Here is a 19,135-nt window from a genome sequence, read left to right as displayed (position 1 = left end):
ATCTATTTTCTAACCCTCCCCTTGCCCCCTTTTAAGGCAGCAGGAGGCAAATGTGTGTGATCAAGGAGGAGGAATGTCTAATTTATGTAAGAACAGTGATGTAGAGAATTGGTTGCTGCATTTTGTGACCATCATTTTCTCCTTAAACACAACTGTAAAACCAAAGCACATCCTAGTATTGTCATTTCCATATTTGGAAGAAAATAATAATACTTAGACTCTGATTCGGAACACATTTCCTAAAGAGTAAGTGCCATTGACTATAGCAGGCCTGATATCTAAGAAAACAAGTTCAGAATCGCGTTTCTAGTATTTAGTACTTACAAAGCACTTATTTAGTACTTACAAAGCACAGTTGACATGGTGGTGCTAAGATGTGAATTGGGAAAATTAGCTTGTGTCCATAACTGGCTGGCTATACAAGCTCTCTGCATAAAGATAGAATGCCTGGAGAAGTCCCTTGGCAGTGAGTCCAGTTAAAACTTCAACACAAAGACTGAATTCTCCCTATACGGATAAAACTGGCAAGGGGCTCTTGCACACTTTGCTTTGAGACAAATGAATTAAAGATCCTTTGCACACTGTGTTCTGGTATTAATCACACAGTATGGCGCTGGAAGGAAGGAGAGGAATTGGGAGACAGCCATATAGCTATACCATCACTTTTCTGCATACGTATTTCTTCTTTAATTTTCATCAGAAAGTTTGAGTGACTTCCCTTTTCCCAGTATTTTGCAGCACACACATGCAAGTGTAGCATAATATATTGGAATGCTGGGACAACAACTCCTTTGACTTTGCTGAAATATGCCATCTGTATGAACAGATGGGAAATACATTACACGACCAGAGGGACATGTCGGAAATCAAACTACAAGGAAATAAACTACATGCAGACTTCTTTCTTTTCTTTTCTTTTTTAAGCATTAGAGCAGAATAGATCCTAGATGCTAGAATTACTTAAGTGATCTGACCCTGGCACTAGCTACTAGAAAACTGCTGTTTCAGAAGCAAATGATATTCTTAGGACTTGTAATAGACATGGCATCATGGCTCTCTACCAGACAGGTTGCAGCTTTTCTCTGTTTTGAGAGAATAAATGTTTGAATACCACACCTTTTCCAGATGAGCTATGAAATCTGATTCAGCTTTGATGAGAAGAGTAACAATTCTTAGACTTTATATAGACTTTTATTTTTGTAATTCTCTACCTCTTCTCCTCTCAGTATCTTAAGCTGAGAGGCAGTAGCTTGCCTGAAACTACCCAGTTTGTGGCTGAGCTGAGATTCAAACGGAGAACTCCACATACCATGGCTCATGCTAAGAACTGCAAGGATGCAAATATGATTTTTCCTTAAAATTTGGAAATAGCAACTTTCTGAATTAATGCTATTTCCACAACTGGTTGTACAAGTACAAATTATAACATATCGATCCCCATTAAGCTGATGTTTTGTTGTCTGGTTGGTAAAGAATGAGATAAACAATATTTTGGATTAAATAACAAAGTTTCAACTGCTAAGTACATTAACTCATCAGATTATAAAGTGATATTTTAAAATGCCAGATTTTTTTTTAAAAAAAACTTAACAACACAATACTATGCATGTCTACGCCATGAAATTTTGTGACACTTACTCCCAGGTAAGTGTGTATAGGACTGTACCCTTACACCACAATTCTATACATGTCTATTCAGAAGTAAATCCGATTGAATGCAGTGGAATTACTCTCAGGTAAGTGAGTACAGGATTGCAGCCGTGATGTCTAAAAACACATCATTTGACCAGTGAAAGCCTAATGAACTTTTAATAGGCTTTGTTCTCATATATGTCCAGATATTTTCTGCTTATTTCAAAGTGTGTTCATGGCAGAACAAACCAATGGGAGTTGTGGCCAAGCAATCAATGTGACTTGGAATGTCTAAGGAAAAGACTCTTACTTTTGTGGGTGACTGCTTAGAGAGTCCAGATGGCATCAACTGTCAACTCTCTAGCTCTGATACAAACGTTACCCCCCACCCCTGCCAAAATTACTGTAGCATGACATACAGCTGTGGTGAAAAAGCCACAAAAATAACTGCACTTCCAGATATGGAAGTGTGGAATATCTGTGTATGAACCTTTTTCTTGGTTTGTGATGCTTTCCCAGTTTCTGGTCACCATAAAAATTTTATTAGTGCTTCTTAAAAGTTCCTTAGCTTGATGGTTCATCTCTAGTTTGACTGTACTTTTCTATGTTCGTTGTTTCTATAACTATATCCAAAGCAGCTCTATCTGTATATTAACAGATAAATTTAGTAAACTTCTTTTTAAAAATCTCACATGAAACAAAATTTAGGGAACAGTGGTAGATATCTTGTGTGGCTCATCAGAATTTTATTAGAGAATTTGCACCTGTATCCGTTAATCATGGGAGAATAATAAAAGAGAATTCCTTGTAACAAAAAAGGGAAATCAGTTATTTTCAATCATCATTTATTATCCAGTATTTTAGAAAATAGTGTTCTTTGGGTAGAATATAACAGAACAAACCCAAGCAAAACCAGGGTCATTTGGTGGAATGTAACAGAACGTAGCCAAGCAAAGCCAGTCAGCATCCATCAGCTTGATTCTTAAAAAGAATATCTGTCCTGCTAAGGAAAGTGAAGACAGACAGAACCAGGACTTCTGCCACTGTTGACTGATCTGTGCTTCAGCTGGGCCAGACTGTGCCCATCCTTCTTGGTTTAGAAAAGGGAGGAAACCCTCTCCTATGGGCAGCTGTCGTAGGGAAGTACTAAAGGGAGCTGATTAGGGTTGCCAAGCAACCAGGGAAAAATAACCACCCTGGCCAGTCTGCCCCCCCCCCTTTTTTTCCTAGCTGGTGTTAGAAAGGTGGGTGAACAGCTGGTTTCTTGGGTGCCAACATCCTTCCCTTTGTGACAACCCTGGTTAGTACTTGGATGGGAGACTGCCTGGGAATCAGGCTTCCTGCACTGAGTAGGGGGTTGGACTCGATGGTCTTGTAGGCCCCTTCCAACGCTATGATTCTATGATTTAACTCTAACTATTGCATTGCAAATGTTGCATGAAGTCATGAAGTTGATTCAAGAAAGTACAGGTAGAAGGTGCTCAAATGTGATGGACTTTATTATAATTGTGGAAGTAAATATAAATAACTTGCAACTGTATGAGCCCTGCCTTATGTGTATGAGATATACCTTTCCCAGCTCTGTAAGTGTTGTCATTTCTCAGGCTTTGGTGTTCTCCATCACTAAAATGTTTAAGTGTTTTCTGGAGGCATAATATCTTGACCATATGATGCTTATTTTAAATAATCTTTATAATTTAACAGCTTTTCAAGGCAGCTCACAGGCAAAATCTAAGCCATCGATAAGAAAAAATATTGAAATGTATTATTCAGAATTCAGGCTGTACTGAATTGACAAGGGCCATTTCTCAGCTATTTCTCCCACTTCAAAGTTGACTATTTTGTTTTAGCTGTATTTGGGGGTGAAGCAAAATTCTTTTGGGGAAAGTGATTATGAGCGGCTGCCATTTTGTATTTCCCTGTTCTGGGGTGCTTTTGGAATTTGGGGAAATTCAAAATGGCTGCCACCATACCAAATGGCTGCCTCCTTTGCAACTTCTCATAGGCTGACATTATAGTGACAGCAGTTGAATATCTACAAAAACCCACATTTGTTTACAGAATGGACAGAAAGTTGGCCCAGCAGCTCATTTTTTCATTTATTAAATTTATTACATTTATAGGAATCCAAGGCAGCTTACATGATCCTCCTCCTCTCCATTTTGTCCTCACAACAATCCTGTGAGTTAGGTAACACTGAGAGTTAGTGGCTGGTAGGGGTGGACGAAAGTCCCTTATCTGTCGTCGAAGGACGTTCGCAGTGGGGGGGAGGCGCTTCGCTGGTCCCCCCGCGAAGTTCAGGCCGGGGGGGGAGGCTTCCCGCCTCGCCCCGGCCGAAATTCAGGCCGGGGAGGAGGCTTCCCGCCTTGCCCCGGCCGAAATTCAGGCCGGGGAGGAGGCTTCCCGCCTCGCCCGGCCGCGAACGCGAAAGTTTAAAAAAAAAAAAACGCCCCCTGATAGGCTACGTGACGATTCACGTAGCCTATCACAGCTAGATCTGCAAAGTCAGCCATGATAGGCTATGTCAATCGTCACGTAGCCTATCACGGGTGACTTTAAAAAAAAAAAAAAAAGCGCGTACGTTAATGGCAGCCCCCATAGGGAGCCGCCATTCGCGTTCCTTATTTAGTCGCTGTAGTCTACGTAAACATTTATGTAGACTACAGCAACCAAATAAGGAACGGGAATGGCGGCTCCCTATGGGGACCGCCATTATCCGTACGCGCTTTTTTTTTTTTTTTTTTTAAGTCACCCGTGATAGGCTACGTGACGATTGACGTAGCCTATCACGGCTGACTTTGCAAATCTAGCCGTGATAGGCTACGTGAATCGTCACGTAGCCTATCAGGGGGCGTTTTTTTTTTTCATTCATTGCAATGGCGGCGGCGGCAGCAGCCGGTCGAAAGACCGGCTGCCGCTCCCGCCCCGCTCGAACACCCGCCGAACCGCCGGGCAGACCAGCCACCGGGAGGGACATTCGGTGAAGGTAAGTCCCGCCCCGGGGGGGGTGCGGGGGACGGGGGGGTTCGGAGGATTTCTCCCCGAAACTTGTTCGGGGGGCCGAACACGTTGGCGCTCGGCCCCCCGAAGTTTCGGAGAGAAATTCTCCGCCATCCCTAGTGGCTGGCCCAAAGTCACCCTATGAGCCTCAAGGCCAAGTGGGGACTAGAACCCGGATATACCCGAGTCCCTGTCCAACATTCTATCCACTGCACCACACTGGTTCTCATATGGTATAGTAGATAAAGGTTTAGAAGTTCCATGTTAAATGCCTCTCCAAAAATGGGCAGTGATTGAAGCAGGCTTATTAAAAAGGTAAAGTCATAGTATCCTGTTCCACACAACCCTATTTTAAAATCTGAATTGCTATGAAAAACATTTTTTTGCTTTTTGTTTCTCTTTTTTGTATAAGAATGTATTTCAAAAACCCCTAAGATATTTTATTTGAAAGCAGTCCCAAAGATTTAAAAGACATCCCATGCTATTTGAGGGAAGGGAGGTGGGGAGAAAACAGAATTAACAATACAAACCTATACATGTCGAATCAAAAGGAAGACTCATTAAGTTCACTGGGACTTACTCCCAAGTAAACATGCTGAAGAACCAGTAAAACGATTCAAAGAGACAAGGGTGAGGGAGGGACCATTTCACAAAACTATTTGTCCTTGAATTACTGGGTCAGTTTCATGAATGCTCATTTCTATTGCTATTTCTCCCCAGCCCTGTTTAAAATACAAATCTATAAAAGATTAAAACTATAAAAACAGAAACAGCACTAAACTAATAAAGGAAACATGCAGCACCAGCTTTATTAAGCCTTAAAAGCCAGGAAAATAAACAGGCTTACAATATGTATTGTATATATGGCTTACAAAATCATTTATTTCAAGAGTAGGCAACCCTGGTGCTGAGTCTTTGGCAGCAGGTCTTTAATTTTACTGTGATGTCTCACTTTTCAGGTGGTTGAAAATGCTGGATCATGGAAGGGAATTGTATAAAAGCAGCCAGTTGTTGGTATTCGCTAGGCAGAAATTTAAGGTGGCACTGGCAGGAAGAAAAGATGGGCCACAAGTTAGGTTGCTGAAAGGGCTGCATGCTGTGGGCAGAGTATGTTTTGGGAGTAGGGGGATGGACATCTTTGGGTAAAAGGCAAAATGTGTGCATTTTGGTAAGACATAAGGAGGGGATACTGGTTAGGTTTTACACTAGTTGAGCTTTTGGTTTTGATATGGGTTTTTAGTGTTAGAATTTTAATATAGCTGTGCTCTCAGCTCAAGAGCCATCTATTTAGAAACATCCTCAAAGAATATAAATATTCCTGTGGATTTCATGGATGTAGATTGCTCTGCAACTTTTAAATGGATTTAGGGGCGGGGAGATCTAAATAAGTGAATTACAAAATAACACTTAATTCTGTGTGTGGCAAAATATGAAAATTTGTCCTGTGTTGAAACTGTATGGCTATTCTTTATTTGTAAATAAAGGAGGAATGAGACTGACTGACTACATTCACTTAGAACACACACACACACCCCTCCATTCATTCAAGCTGGGGAAGCTACATTAGCACAGCCTAGAAAGTCGTTATGTCTTGCAGCCAGTGCCACAGAAAATTATCTCACAAAGCCAATTCTGAGTATAAAGGGTTTAGTCAATAGTATGGGTTTCTTTTGATAAGTGCTATCCTTTGAACGTGGTCGTTTCATCACATTATTTCATTCTATCATTATTTCCCTGGTATCTCAAATATACGATCCCCATGTATATTCCAACCAGCTACTTCTGTATATAGATCTCAGAGATGGTTTTATCAATGCGTATGTGGGAAAATCAAAGACAGGAAGCTGGATTTGCTACTTCAGGCTTCTATTAATTGACGTTTGCTATATTGTGGGGGGGGGGGTTAAGTGCACTTTTAAAATGTATAGAATTGCAGTAAAACCACTCAGTGGTCATGCAGTTCCACCTCTTGTAGTGGTAGCATTTTTGGAGGCATAAGCAGCCTTATACAGCAATCGCTAAAGGGCAGAGGAGAGTACTATCTTGTAGGCATCGAAGTTGTATGTGTCATGGCCTCCCTCAGCTCTGTTACAGCATGACCTGTTTCCCCAGTCTGTGTAGAAGCTCAGTGTCCAATTATTCCATCAAAGCAGTATTGCCAGTTGTCCAACTCCCCAAGGCTCAGATCTGGCAGACAGCTGAAGAACCACATGTTCACACCGGGGGGGTGGGGTGGAGAAAGGGTCATTTTTACTTGTGCATAAAGTAGCAACAGGCTCTCAATTGTACAGTATTGTCATCAAAGAAGAGGGTGATTCTTCAGAGTGTTGGTTGGCACATAAATGCCTGATAGTCCCCTTATATGCCCTTCTGCTGAGACTGAAGCTGTATATTCTGATGATATTGGCCCAATCTACGTGGTCGATTCAGTGCGGAGAAAGAGCACATCAGGGTCATTCGCAACAGATGATGCTGTCACCAATCTGCAGCCACCCCACAGCTTCCCTCTGGGAAAGGTGCATTTTTGGAAAGTCCTTTTAGTGCGTCTTTTTTCCTTAAATGCAGCCCCCACACAGTTCTGCTGCAATGTGCCCCATCCCTTTGCATTAAATCCTGTGCATGCCTATTTCTGTGACCTGGCAGTGACATGGTCAAGGGGCAGGGCCATCCCTCCCCCCATGCCCTCCCAGTAGGGTGCTTTTGGATACCAGCTTTCTTTCCCACTTAGCACTACTTCATGCGGTATCATCCTTTCACTATAAGGAAGGCTGAGCGCCGAAGAATCGATGCTTTCGAACTGTGGTGCTGGAGAAGACTCTTACGAGTCCCCTGGACTGCAAGGAGGTCAAATCAGTCCATCCTAAAGGAAATCAACCCTGAGTGCTCATTGGAAGGACAGATCCTGAAGCTGAAGCTCAAATATTTTGGCCACCTAATGCGAAGAGAAAACTCTCTGGAAAAGACCCTGATGCTGGGAAAGAATGAAGGCAAAAGGAGAAGGGGACGGCAGAGGATGAGATGGCTAGATAGCATCACCGATGCAATGAATATGGACTTGAGTGCACTCCAGGAGAGAGTGGAGGACAGGAAGGCCTGGCGTGCTATGGTCCATGGGGTCACGAAGAGTCGGACACGACTGAGCGACCGAACAACAACAACTGCTTTTCCATTCACAATACGTAGCCTAGTGCAGTAGCGGCTTTCCCCATTCACAGTATGTAGCCTGTATTTCCCATTCAAAAGAGTGCAGAAGTGCTGTTTCAAGCATTCACAATAGCACAGTATCTGCTTTCCCCATTCACAGTATGTAGCCTGTATTTCCCATTCAGAATAGCATAGTATCCTTTACTCTTTCACAATATCCCAATGGTGGATGAAAGAAGAGAGGTGTGGGCTTGATTCAGCACTTCCAGTAAACTTACCTAAGCAGGGGAGTGTGGATGGGGCGGGGAACAAGCCTCTCTCATTCACTGAGCAACTACGGGATTGATGACTTTCAGTTCTACTCCACCCACCCAACCTCAAAGTATGGGGGTTTCACATGCTGTGTGACCTGTGAAAGTGGGTTTTTAGGTAGTGTATACTCTGCTTTTCTTGCTTCCTGCGCCCCTGATGGACCAAAGTGATTTTGTGAAAATCCAGATATAACCAGAAAGCACTTCTCATTCCATTTCCATATAGATGGAGCCATTGTTGAAGTACCCAATTACCTGATTCAGAATATGAATCTGCCTATCTCCATAACACCCACAGGTATTACAAGTTAAACAGAACTTGCCTGGGAAAGTCTTTGACAGATTCAAAATGTAAAATGGGATTCATTCTGCACACATGCAAAATGTTTTCCGAGTTTATCCCAAGTTCTGAGCATAGCTTAGACAATTAAACAAACACATCTAAGGGCTGTATTTTTAGGCTCTAGGGCAGCCTTCCCCAACCTGGTGCCCTCCAGATGTGCTGGAGGTGCTCTGGACTGGTTGGCAAAGGCTGCTCAAGAGAACTGGGGGCAAGCTCAGGGAAGGTCCAAAGTATTCATTCAGGGGGAAAGGGAACTGTACACTCCCTGAGCGTCTCTGACAATCCAAAGGGAAGCTTCCTTAATCCAAATGAGTTTATATGCTCTCTGTTAGAAATATTTATAAAGGCATTTGGGCAAGCCATTGATCAATGGGTTTGAATAGTTTCCTAGGGACTGTACAGCTCCTTTATTGCAGGCTTGCCCATAAGTCCCTGGATGCCTAAAAATCACCCTTTGAGGTTCTTTGTACAGTTCTGTCTGAGTTGTGATTTGTTGGGGGAGGGGTTGAACCCCTCTTCACATGTGTGGAGTAGTGTAGACCAGAATTAATATTGTGCTAGTGAAAGGCCTGTGAAATTTCATGGGCAAGGTCTAGAGATGCAGAATTTCTGGAAATTTTGAGACCATAGGGGGAAGAAAGGGTTTTTTCCAGTTTTTTCCAGAAAAAAAATTGGAAGTTTGGAAAAATTGAAAAATAAGCAATACTTCTTTTTTTTTTAACACTCTTTACAGATCTAAAGTCACGTTGTTGCTTTAAGACAGCCTTCCCCAATCTGAAGGGTCCATGTTATCTGAAAGACCATATTCTTCCTTATGAGCCTACTCATGCTCAATGGTGAGAAGGACTTCCCATCTTCAAGGGAAGCCCTTCTCACCATCCCGCCATCATCACAGGCACGCCTGGTGGGAACGCGGGAGAGGGCCTTCTCGGTGGTTGCCCCAAGGCTCTGGAACTCCCTTCCCAGGGAGGTGAGAGCGGTACCCTCCTTGATATGCTTTCGTAGGCATGTAAAAACTTTTTTGTTCTAGCAGGCCTTTGAGGATAACTAGTCTGGGGACCTGTGAAAATATGATGTATGGATACTATTTTTGTTGTGGTGGTTGTCTTTTAATGTTTTGATATTTTTACAATTTTAGTATTGATGATTTAATTATATTTTAACTTTTGTACACTTGTATTTATATTTCTATTTATAGGTTTTAATTGTATAAGTTTTAACATTGTAAAGCCGCCTTGAGTCCCAGTATTGGGGAGAAAGGCAGGATATAAATAAATAAATACTACAACAACAACAACAACAAAAACCTGGTGCCTTCCAGGAATTTTGGACATCAGCTCCCATCAGCCTCAGGCAGCATAGCCAATGGTCAGGCATGCTGGGCACTGTAGTCCAAAACATCCAGAGGCACTAGGTTGGGGAGGCCTACTTTAGGAACAGAAAGTTCTGTTCCTAGTTATTTTATGTATGGCTTAGTTTACGCATAAAATTATCATTATATTTTAAAACTTTTAAAAGTAAACTCAATTAGTAAATGTGTAATTATTGTCTGAATATACTAGAAGTACATTAAATGACCACTACAGCATCAGAAATACAGGACTCCATAGAACAAAATCCAAGCTGTCAAGAATGCACAGTCAAGAATGCACAATGGTGACTTTACTCACATGCTGGGAAACCGAGCATAAATGTCTATCATTAAAGTATACTTTAGATCAATAACTTTAATAAGGAATGAGAATCTTACAGAGAGGATTAAAAAATATTTTCTCCCATGGCTTCATTATTTCCAGACCTTTTACATCCCTGGTCTTTCTACAAAAGTGTTCTTATTACATAGTTTTTAGAAATCATTTTTTGGGGGAGTAAAGGCTGGGTAACAATAGATAAATATTTTGTCTTAAATTCTAAAAGAAAATATTTCACAATACAGAGCTATTCAATTTGGGGGGGGGACAAAAATGGTCCTCGGGGGGGGGGAAACTGGGGGTTTTCCTCATTTTTCTGGCTTTTTCTGGACCTTCACGTTTCTAGCAAGGTCCCCATTTCCTTTCAGTCCAGGCCTTTTGTTTTTATCTCCCACTCCATTGACTCCTTTACTCCTCCACCACCCTGAAGCTGCTTCCTAGATTTGCCCTGAGAAGAGGGAAGGGGACAATTTCTTTGTCTGTTACTGGATCACACAGTCTTGGGATGTAGGTTAGTTTTACCTATATTATAACATTGCCTCCAAATGTACCAGGTAATATGAAAGATCCATTTAAGACACTGGAGCAAAGCTTGCGGTCAGAGCGGACAATACTGAGTGAAACGGACAGCAAGTCTCACCTGGTATAAGGCATTGTCCTCCTATGTAGCCATGAGCCTCTTGTAGTAGGAAGGATATTTTGCCAAACAGAAAGGAACAGATATGAGGCCATACATCATGTAGGGATGTTAGAGGATTCCGCCACAGACTCCAGTGAGGCTGGATTCTTTAGAATCTGGCCCCCTGGAGTCCATGGCAGAATGGAGCAATCCCCCCGCCACCCCACACAGAATGGAGCCTACCTTTGTCGGCCGTCCTCTGCCCCGCGAATGGCTGCCGCAGTCTGCGGCCATTTCCTGTTTACTTTAGCCGTGATAGGCTACATAAGTATTTATCTAGCCTATCACGGCTAACGCAGGGATGCCATTTACGTCTCTGCCTTTTGCCGTGATAGGCTATGTAAATATATACGTAGCCTATCACGGCCTCCGCAGGGACGTAAATGGCGTAGCGGCCACCATTTGCGTCCCTGCAGTAGCCGTGATAGGCTACGTATATATTTATGTAGCCTATCACGGCAAAAGGCAGGGACGCAAATGATGTAGCAGCCGCCATTTGCGTTCCTGCCTTTTGCCATGATAGGCTACGTAAATATATACGTAGCCTATCACAGCCTCCGCAGGACGCAAATGGCGGCCGCAGTCCAGCAGCGGACAGAAGTCCGGCTGCAGGCAGCCCCGGAAGGTGGCTCTGCGGAGTCGCGGCGGAGCGGAGCCGGCTGGGGAGGATTCCGGGGGGAGGGACAGAGTGCCTCCCCCCCACCGCAGATGGCCCCAGCAGAAAGGGGTAAGTGATTCGTACACCCCTAACCTCATGATGTCATGTGCTGCATATATGCAAACCAATTAATGGCCCTTTGCCAGGTTATAACTATAATTGGTATTCTGTCTTCCTCCATGAAATGTCACCTCAACCCAGTCTGGATTCTCTCTCTTGCCTTGAAGTTTTATTTTTGACAGGGTTTCTCTCCAGTTCTTCTTGCTTTCATGCAAGCATGAGAGGAAGGGTCTCATACTTGCATGTTTGTTTGTTTGTTTGTTTGAGTATAAAATGTTGCTCAGGAAGCTGCTGCATTCCCCCCTCCCCCCGGCCTCCACCCCATCGTTCTTTCCTCTCCAATCTATAATAAGAAAAGAAGTTCAATTGAATTTGCTTTTATTTCTGGTGTGGCCTAATTTATGTGCCCTTCTAAAGATACAGTCTGACCCAGTATGAACTGCATATTCTTTCCAGCACACAGCAGAACTCAGGAAATTGTACTGCACCAGCTATATAAAAAAACACACCTCTTAAAACATTAATTTTTCATAAATATTGCCATTCAAATCCATACTCCTCCACCTTTCCTCTTCAGTTATTTTTTGCTCTGAACAAATATGGTAAAAAGATTAAGTATACAGTCACAAAATAGTCAGGAAATTGAAATGTTGGATATTTTCCCACTCTTGTGATATCACGAATTTTTCCAACTTCATTTTTACTTCTCTAAATAAAAAAGATAAGTTTTTTTAAAATGTATTAGTTACATTAAATACCTGTTTGCATTTCTCATATTAATTTGATAAAGGAAAGAAATAGGGGGAGAGGGAGATGTCATCTCAGGTCATCTGATCATATTTGCCTGTTTCACCTCATTTTCCTTTAAGCTTCATCTGTTCATCCAATTTCAATACAATATAAATCTGTGATCTACAAGGTTGCTGGTACAATATCCATTGGCAGTAAGAAAGATGGAGAGAACCATAGAATGAATAGTGAATTGAGGTACTTTCCAGCACAGTTGCAGGCATTATAGGTTTTGCATTGTCTACAGTAGGATGAGGATTCCACCCATAACTTGCACTGGAATGCTAATGACTGAACAGAGCACTGGGGAAAAGCAATATACAGAAAAATCAAAACATTATTAAATTAATGGTGATTATGCATTAATGAAAAAATATGCTAAATATTTTTGTAACAAGTTGTTATTGTTACTAGAGAAATATTAAAAGGGATTGTTGTGGAAGGGATTTAACAAAGTCTTAGACCAATAAAGATGCCAGTTTGTGGTTTAGTATGCCAAAAATGTACTCTGCTTTATTACATGGATGGTAGATCTTGGGCCACTGAAAGAAGGATCATTATAACTATTGGTTCTTTTTCATGGTCTCTATGAATCACACATATGGGCTCTGCGCCTGCTCTGAGCCTCATTCAGGAAACTTCTAAAGTTGAGGAACATTTTGGCAGGAACCCTCCACCATCCACTGCACATGTCCCAGTGGGTTTCCGCCCATTCTCTCAGTTCTCTTTCGACTGCCTAGTGGTAGCCACTCGTGAGTTTTCCTATATCCGTACAGAACTTGTCAGCGTTTTCACACCGGTGCTGAATTTTTTAATTCTTTCATTTTCTTCTCGTTATTGTTTCTTGTTCTGTCGTTACCACAAAAAAGGGGGGAATCTTTCCATTGTCTATCTATCTGTCATTTTGTCATCCGCCATGGTTGCAATCTCCTTATGGCCACAAAGGCCCTGTTCCATAAATATGTCAAATGTGGGAATAAGTTACCCCCACCACTGACCCTTGCTCTCCTTGCCTTTTTTGCTTGGGTGAAGGTCATTTACCTGATGTTTGTTCTTTGTGCCAGTCTTTCACCAAACAGGCGCAGAAGAACAGGTCTGACAAACTCAAAGCAGAGCTGTGGAGGAGAGCTTTGTTGGCTACAGATCCAAAAAACTCAGGCACCTCCCATGTAAAGGGAAAGACAATGACTACTATGTCGTTGTCAAAGCCATCGTCTCCTTGTCCCTCAGGTTCTGCTGACGGGGTTGACCCTCTGACTCCGGGGCGCTATTTAGCACTCTTGGTAGTGAGGAAGATTTTGAAAAAGGCTAAAGTTCCAAAGTCAGGATCTGATAGCTTGAAGAAACAAAAGAAAAACAGGGTTAGCGATAAGCCTTCAAAACGGAAGATTCTAACCCCTCCACCTTTACCTGACTCACCTATCCGGGTGTTGCCGTCAATACCAAGCCCTCCTGTAATCAAGCCAATTTCTACTGGGTCGGAAGGTGAAATCCTTGAGCTGTCCCTTCCACAGCCAGTTTCTTGGGACCGAAAAACCATTGGAGGATCACCAGTTGTCATCCTCAGTGAGAGAGGAGCTTTCTCTACAACTATTACAGTCTACGTCTAGGGATCGAGGACATCGCTTTCCTCCTTCTGAGGCGTACAGATCTCCTTATGGCAATCATCATCCTGACCACCAGTATAGGGAGAGGTCCAGGTCTCCTCATGGGGACTGGGACAGAAGCTCCGATTGGTCTCTTACCCCACCCAACATGCCTCACGGCACTATGTTTTTGAGGATTGGCATTGTTCTCTGGATTGAGAGTATTATTATGATTGAGCGAGATACTTAGGAGCCTCTTCGCCTCGGTACCATCCTCAACTGTTAGCAATTCAGTCTTGTCCTTCTTTCTACCTCTGTCTGTGCTGCCTCACTAGTCATCCTTACTTCAGAGCTAGGCTACATCAGTCAAGTCGACTCAGCTGCCACCTGCACCTGTGGTGCAAACTAACCCTCTACCTGTTCCAGTTCCTCAACCGTCTTCACCTCATAATTCTGCAGGTGATTACTAATCTGACACTTCTTCATATTCTTCCGTCCCGCCGTCGGTCCCTTCTCTGGATGATGTTGCAGGAGTGCAGGAGGAAGCTTCTCCCTCGAAGGACATGTTTAATTTTGCTGAGCAAGTTAGCAGAATAGCCCATTTGCTCAGGATTGATGTGCAGCAATCGGAGCAGCATGTACAGGACCCATTTTTTGACACAGTCCGTACTGAATTGTCAGAACCAATGGCAGTCCCCTTCCTCCCAGCCCTTCTTCAAACGGTGCAACAATTGTGGAAGGCTCATATTCTGTGGCACCGATGTCTAAGCATCTCGAGTTCCTATACTGTGTGCAAGAGAAAGATGCGGCATTTTCATATTCACATCCATGGCCAAATTCTATCATTGTTGAATCGGTGCAAGGGAAGTCACAGAAAGTTCATGCTTTGCCCATTGATAGGGAGGGTAGTATTTAGATCTGTTGGGGAGACGGTTGTATTCTTCTGCTGCTCTTGGTCTCCATGTGGCAAAATATCAGGCTGTGATGACGATACCAACCGTTTCTGTGGGAGAAAATGGACTCCCTTTACACTTATCTCCCAGAGGACAAATGGGATCTCTCCAGAGTTTTTCATGTAGAAGCTGTCAAGCTGTCCAGGCAGCAGATCAACAGTTCCCGGCATGAAGTTGACTGTAACACCAAGTCAGTGGTGGGTGCGATTGCACTCCGGAGAAATGCCTGGTTGTGGTCTCAGGCTTAATGCCTGAGGCCCGATCACAGATTGAGGATTTGCCCTTTGATGGCGAAGGGCTCTTTAATGCCAAAACTGATGAACAAATGGACTGTTCAAAAGGCAAAGATGACCGCCCCCAAAATGGGCTTGGGTCCTCAACCTCTGCAGCAACAATACAAGTTGCACAGGTGATTCCACCATCAACCGTATATGAGCAAGCAGCAGATTGATTGTTATTCTCTTTACCAGCCTCCTCAGCAGCAGAAGAAGCAGACCGCTTCTTCTTCAAAGTATCATCAGGGCTGTGGAAGGACTGACTCTTCTTCTAAGCAGTGACTTTGACTTCCAGTACTTGCCATTCTCCATCTTCCCAGCCAACTCTTCTTCAGGTCCATCCTGGCTCCATACCTGTCCATCTGGAAAAGAATAACAATGGACAGCTGGGTGTTAAGTATAATCAGTCAGGGTTACATGATAGAATTTTATACCCTTCCCTAAATGGGTGTTGTTGGCATCACACACACACACACACACACACACACACACACATCACTGGCTCTCCTTTTAGAAATGTCCACCCTGCTCCAGAAGGGAGCAATTCAAAAAGTTCTTCCATACCAGCTGGAGTATAGTTTCTTCTCTCAGTATTTCACCATACTGAAATGGAATGGAGGCCTCCATCGCATCATAAATTTGTGGAACTTGAACAAGTTTATTACTCCCAGGAAATTCAGAATGATCACATTGGCTTCAATCCTCTCCTTCAAAAGAATGCTTGGTTTGGTGCCATAGACCTGGAGGACACATATTTCCATATAGCGATTGCAGAGGCCCACCAGAGGTATGTATGTTTCATCATCAGTACTGACGTGTTCCAGTTTCAGGTGCTGCCCTTCGGTCTAGCAACCACTCTGAGAGTTTTTACAAAATACTTGGTGGTTGTGTGTGCCTGTCTTCAGCTTCAGAGCATCGAAGTCTACTCTTACCTGGACGATTGGTTCCTCATCTCAGACTCCAAAGACTCTCTGTTGTGCCATCAAGATTGTTCTGAACCTTCTGGGAGCATTGGGCCTGTACGTCAACAGGGAGAAGTCAATGTTGATGCCAACACAACAGCTCCAATTCATAGGGGCCCTGCTGGTTCGACAGTTGCAAGCGCTTACCTTACTCGAAATTGACAAAATTGGATGATTGCACTTGTGGAGACCATTTACTGTCAAAGGCAGGTTACTGCTCACACTATTCAAACATTACTGGGGCATATGGTGGCAACAGTCACTGTTGTTCCATGGGCAAGGCTTCAGATGTGACCACTGAACTGAGTGCTCCAAACCTTTGTTTCCACCATCAACACTCGACATTATCACCTGAGGGTTCCAGACAAAATAGCAGACTCCCTCCTGTGGTGGATGCAGCGGCACAACCCCCATGTCGGGATGCCCCCTTCATCCAGACATGTCCTATGTGGATATTGACAATGGACGCTTCTCTTTCAGGGTGGGGAGCACATTGTGGTCCACTTTGCATTCAGGGAACCTGGTCCGCAGTGGAGAAAAATCATCGTATCAATTACCTTGAGTTTCTCGCTGTTTGGAAAGCAGTGCATGCATTCGAGACTTACCTCCGAGGCAGACATGTGCAAATCCTGACCGACAATACCACCGTGTTGTGACACATGAAGAAGCAGGGGGGCACGCATTCGTCCAAACCTGTCATTCTCTTCGCAAAGGCTTCCCACAAGCCCACCCCCACCCCTCATTTCTCTTATTCAATTCCAAGTAGATTAGAACATTCTGGAAAGAAGAGAGGATGGCAGGAACTCAACAGAAGCTGGATGTGAGCAACCAAATAACCTGACTCCCATCCATGGGGAAGCAATGGGAGCAATATTGCTCTTTAGTGAATGTGCCAAGCCAGCCAGTAGGTCCTTCTTCCACATAACTCTGGAAGTTGGAAAAGAAAAGAAGAATCTGTCCCTCACTCTTTTTTCTTTTTTTTTGTCCTTCCTTTTTGATATATGAGATGGCTTCTACTCTAGCGACATTCTTTGGTTTCAACATATGGGGCCACATTGACTTCCACAGCACACATCTAATGACTGTAATATCATCCTCATAACCACTGCTGTGTTTGTTACTAAAATCAGTCAAGTGGGAGGCTGTATTCTTAAATCCATTATGTGACTGTGAATCAGCCTTCCTCTGTGTTGTGACCAAATGCTCTGCTTTGTACTGTGGCAGTCTGTGAATTCCTCCTTCATAGAAATTAGATCATCAGCTTAATAGACCTTTAGTTTCTACTATGTCATGTCTCAGTGATTTCAGTTACTGTGAGTGCCATTTCTGTGTTTATTATGAAGTAACAGATTTTAAACTTGGCCCAGATAATTAAGTGACCATCTAGATGTTGGTTTATACCATATTTATTCAGTGTGAAAAAATGGACAGATGGCATATCAAGAATGTACTGTGTGTGTGTGTGTGTGTGTGTGTTAGGGGTGAATTGAAACTGTTCTCTTGATTTACATTTCATTGTAGCTTCAACTGACAAATGCTTCCCCTTTTTCAATTCAAAATTAAAGGCCCATGAAACTTTTGAAGCAGCCCTAATATTTTAATAAGAAGTATTTAATGTAATATTTAAATTAGCTGATTTAATAAATACAATCACTAAGTTGTATTGAACAGTACAATTTAATGGCACAGTGTATAATATACCAGCAATCTAATTTGATGGCTTAATAAAAGTTCCTATCTAACTAGCCTTATCTTTGAGATTAGAGTTGATAATAGCTGTATTTAAGGCAATGCAATCTAGCAGGAAGAGATAGTAAAAGTGGGTGTAGAACATTAAAAACACAGAAAGCCAAGAAAGAAATGAATGAGGCACAATGTCAAAGATAGTAATACCTATCATAGGACTATAGGAGAGTTTGCAAGAATGCTTGATCTAGGAGGGGCAGAAGAGGGCAACTAAAAATGATAAAGGACCTGGAGCAACTCCCCTATGAGCTGGGATTGTTTAGGTTGGAGAAAAGGAGGGTAAGGGGAGACATAACAGAGGTGTACAAAATTACACCTGGTGTAGAGAAAGTGGATAGGGAGACGTTTTTCTCCCTCTCTCATAATACTAGAACCTGGGGTCATCCCATGAAACTGATCGGTGGGAGATTCAGGACAGATAAAAGGAAGTACTTCTTCACATAGCACATAGTTAAACTGTGGAATTCACTACCACAAGATGTAGTGATGGCTACCAATTTGAGTGGCTTTAAAAGGGGGTTAGACAAATTCATGGAGGTAAGGCTATCAATGGCTATTAGTCCTGATGGCTATATGCTACCTCCACTATCAGAGGCACTTTGCCTGTGTACACCAGTTGCTGGGGAACATGGGCAGCAGGGTACTGTTGCACTCATGTCCTGCTTGTGGCTTTCCCAGTGGCAGCTGGTTGGCTACTGCGTGAACAGAATGCTGGACTAGATGGACCCATGGTTTGATCCTGCGTAACTCTTACTTACATTCTGATGTAACTGAGAAACTACATATGGCTTTATTAATGATGATATAATAACCCTTTTCAGTCATTATAGGGCGTATTTGGATGTGTGGGGAGGGAGGCAATAGTATCCTGTAATCAGCAGATTTGTCTCCTGCACAACATATATTCATTAAAAAGTGTGAAGCGATGCATACTAATGAATGCATATAGGTCAGGAGAGAAGCAATATCACCCCACCCCCTGCAATCACCCCCCACCCCCACTCCCAGCCCCATGTGAATTCCTAGAAGCCTTACAATACATGAAAAGGACTAGTATTGCAGTGAAATTGGAGATGGAGACAATATTGGTAGGACTTAAATATGTTTATTAATTTTGTATCAGTGAATGAAAATTCTATATGCAAGGGAATTTGAGGAGCCAGGAGATATGTCATTTATACGTTGCCAGATAGATTAACCATATATGTTGTTTCTGTTTGTGCTGTAGCTTTAAAGCAAAATGTATAATTCTGATAGTCTGCAAATGTCTGACCTTCAGGGAACTTTTTCTGCATTGACTTACCTA

At 42.8% G+C, this 19,135-nt stretch overlaps 1 protein-coding gene across 2 annotated transcripts in view; it reads left to right on the top strand.

Annotated features, from left to right (window-relative positions):
* GABRB2 (gamma-aminobutyric acid type A receptor subunit beta2) overlaps positions 1-19,135 on the top strand; it is a 196,586-nt gene that overhangs the window by 90,077 nt on the left and 87,374 nt on the right. The gene's annotated exons all lie outside the window — the stretch shown is intronic.

The sequence above is a fragment of the Heloderma suspectum genome, chromosome 2 (genome assembly GCF_057233095.1).
Source record: "Heloderma suspectum isolate Gila_16-S chromosome 2, 16-S_ref, whole genome shotgun sequence".
Classification (NCBI taxonomy): Eukaryota; Metazoa; Chordata; class Lepidosauria; order Squamata; family Helodermatidae; genus Heloderma; species Heloderma suspectum.
The sequence above is the reverse complement of the archived record's forward strand: the minus strand, read 5'-3'. Positions and strand labels throughout refer to the sequence as shown.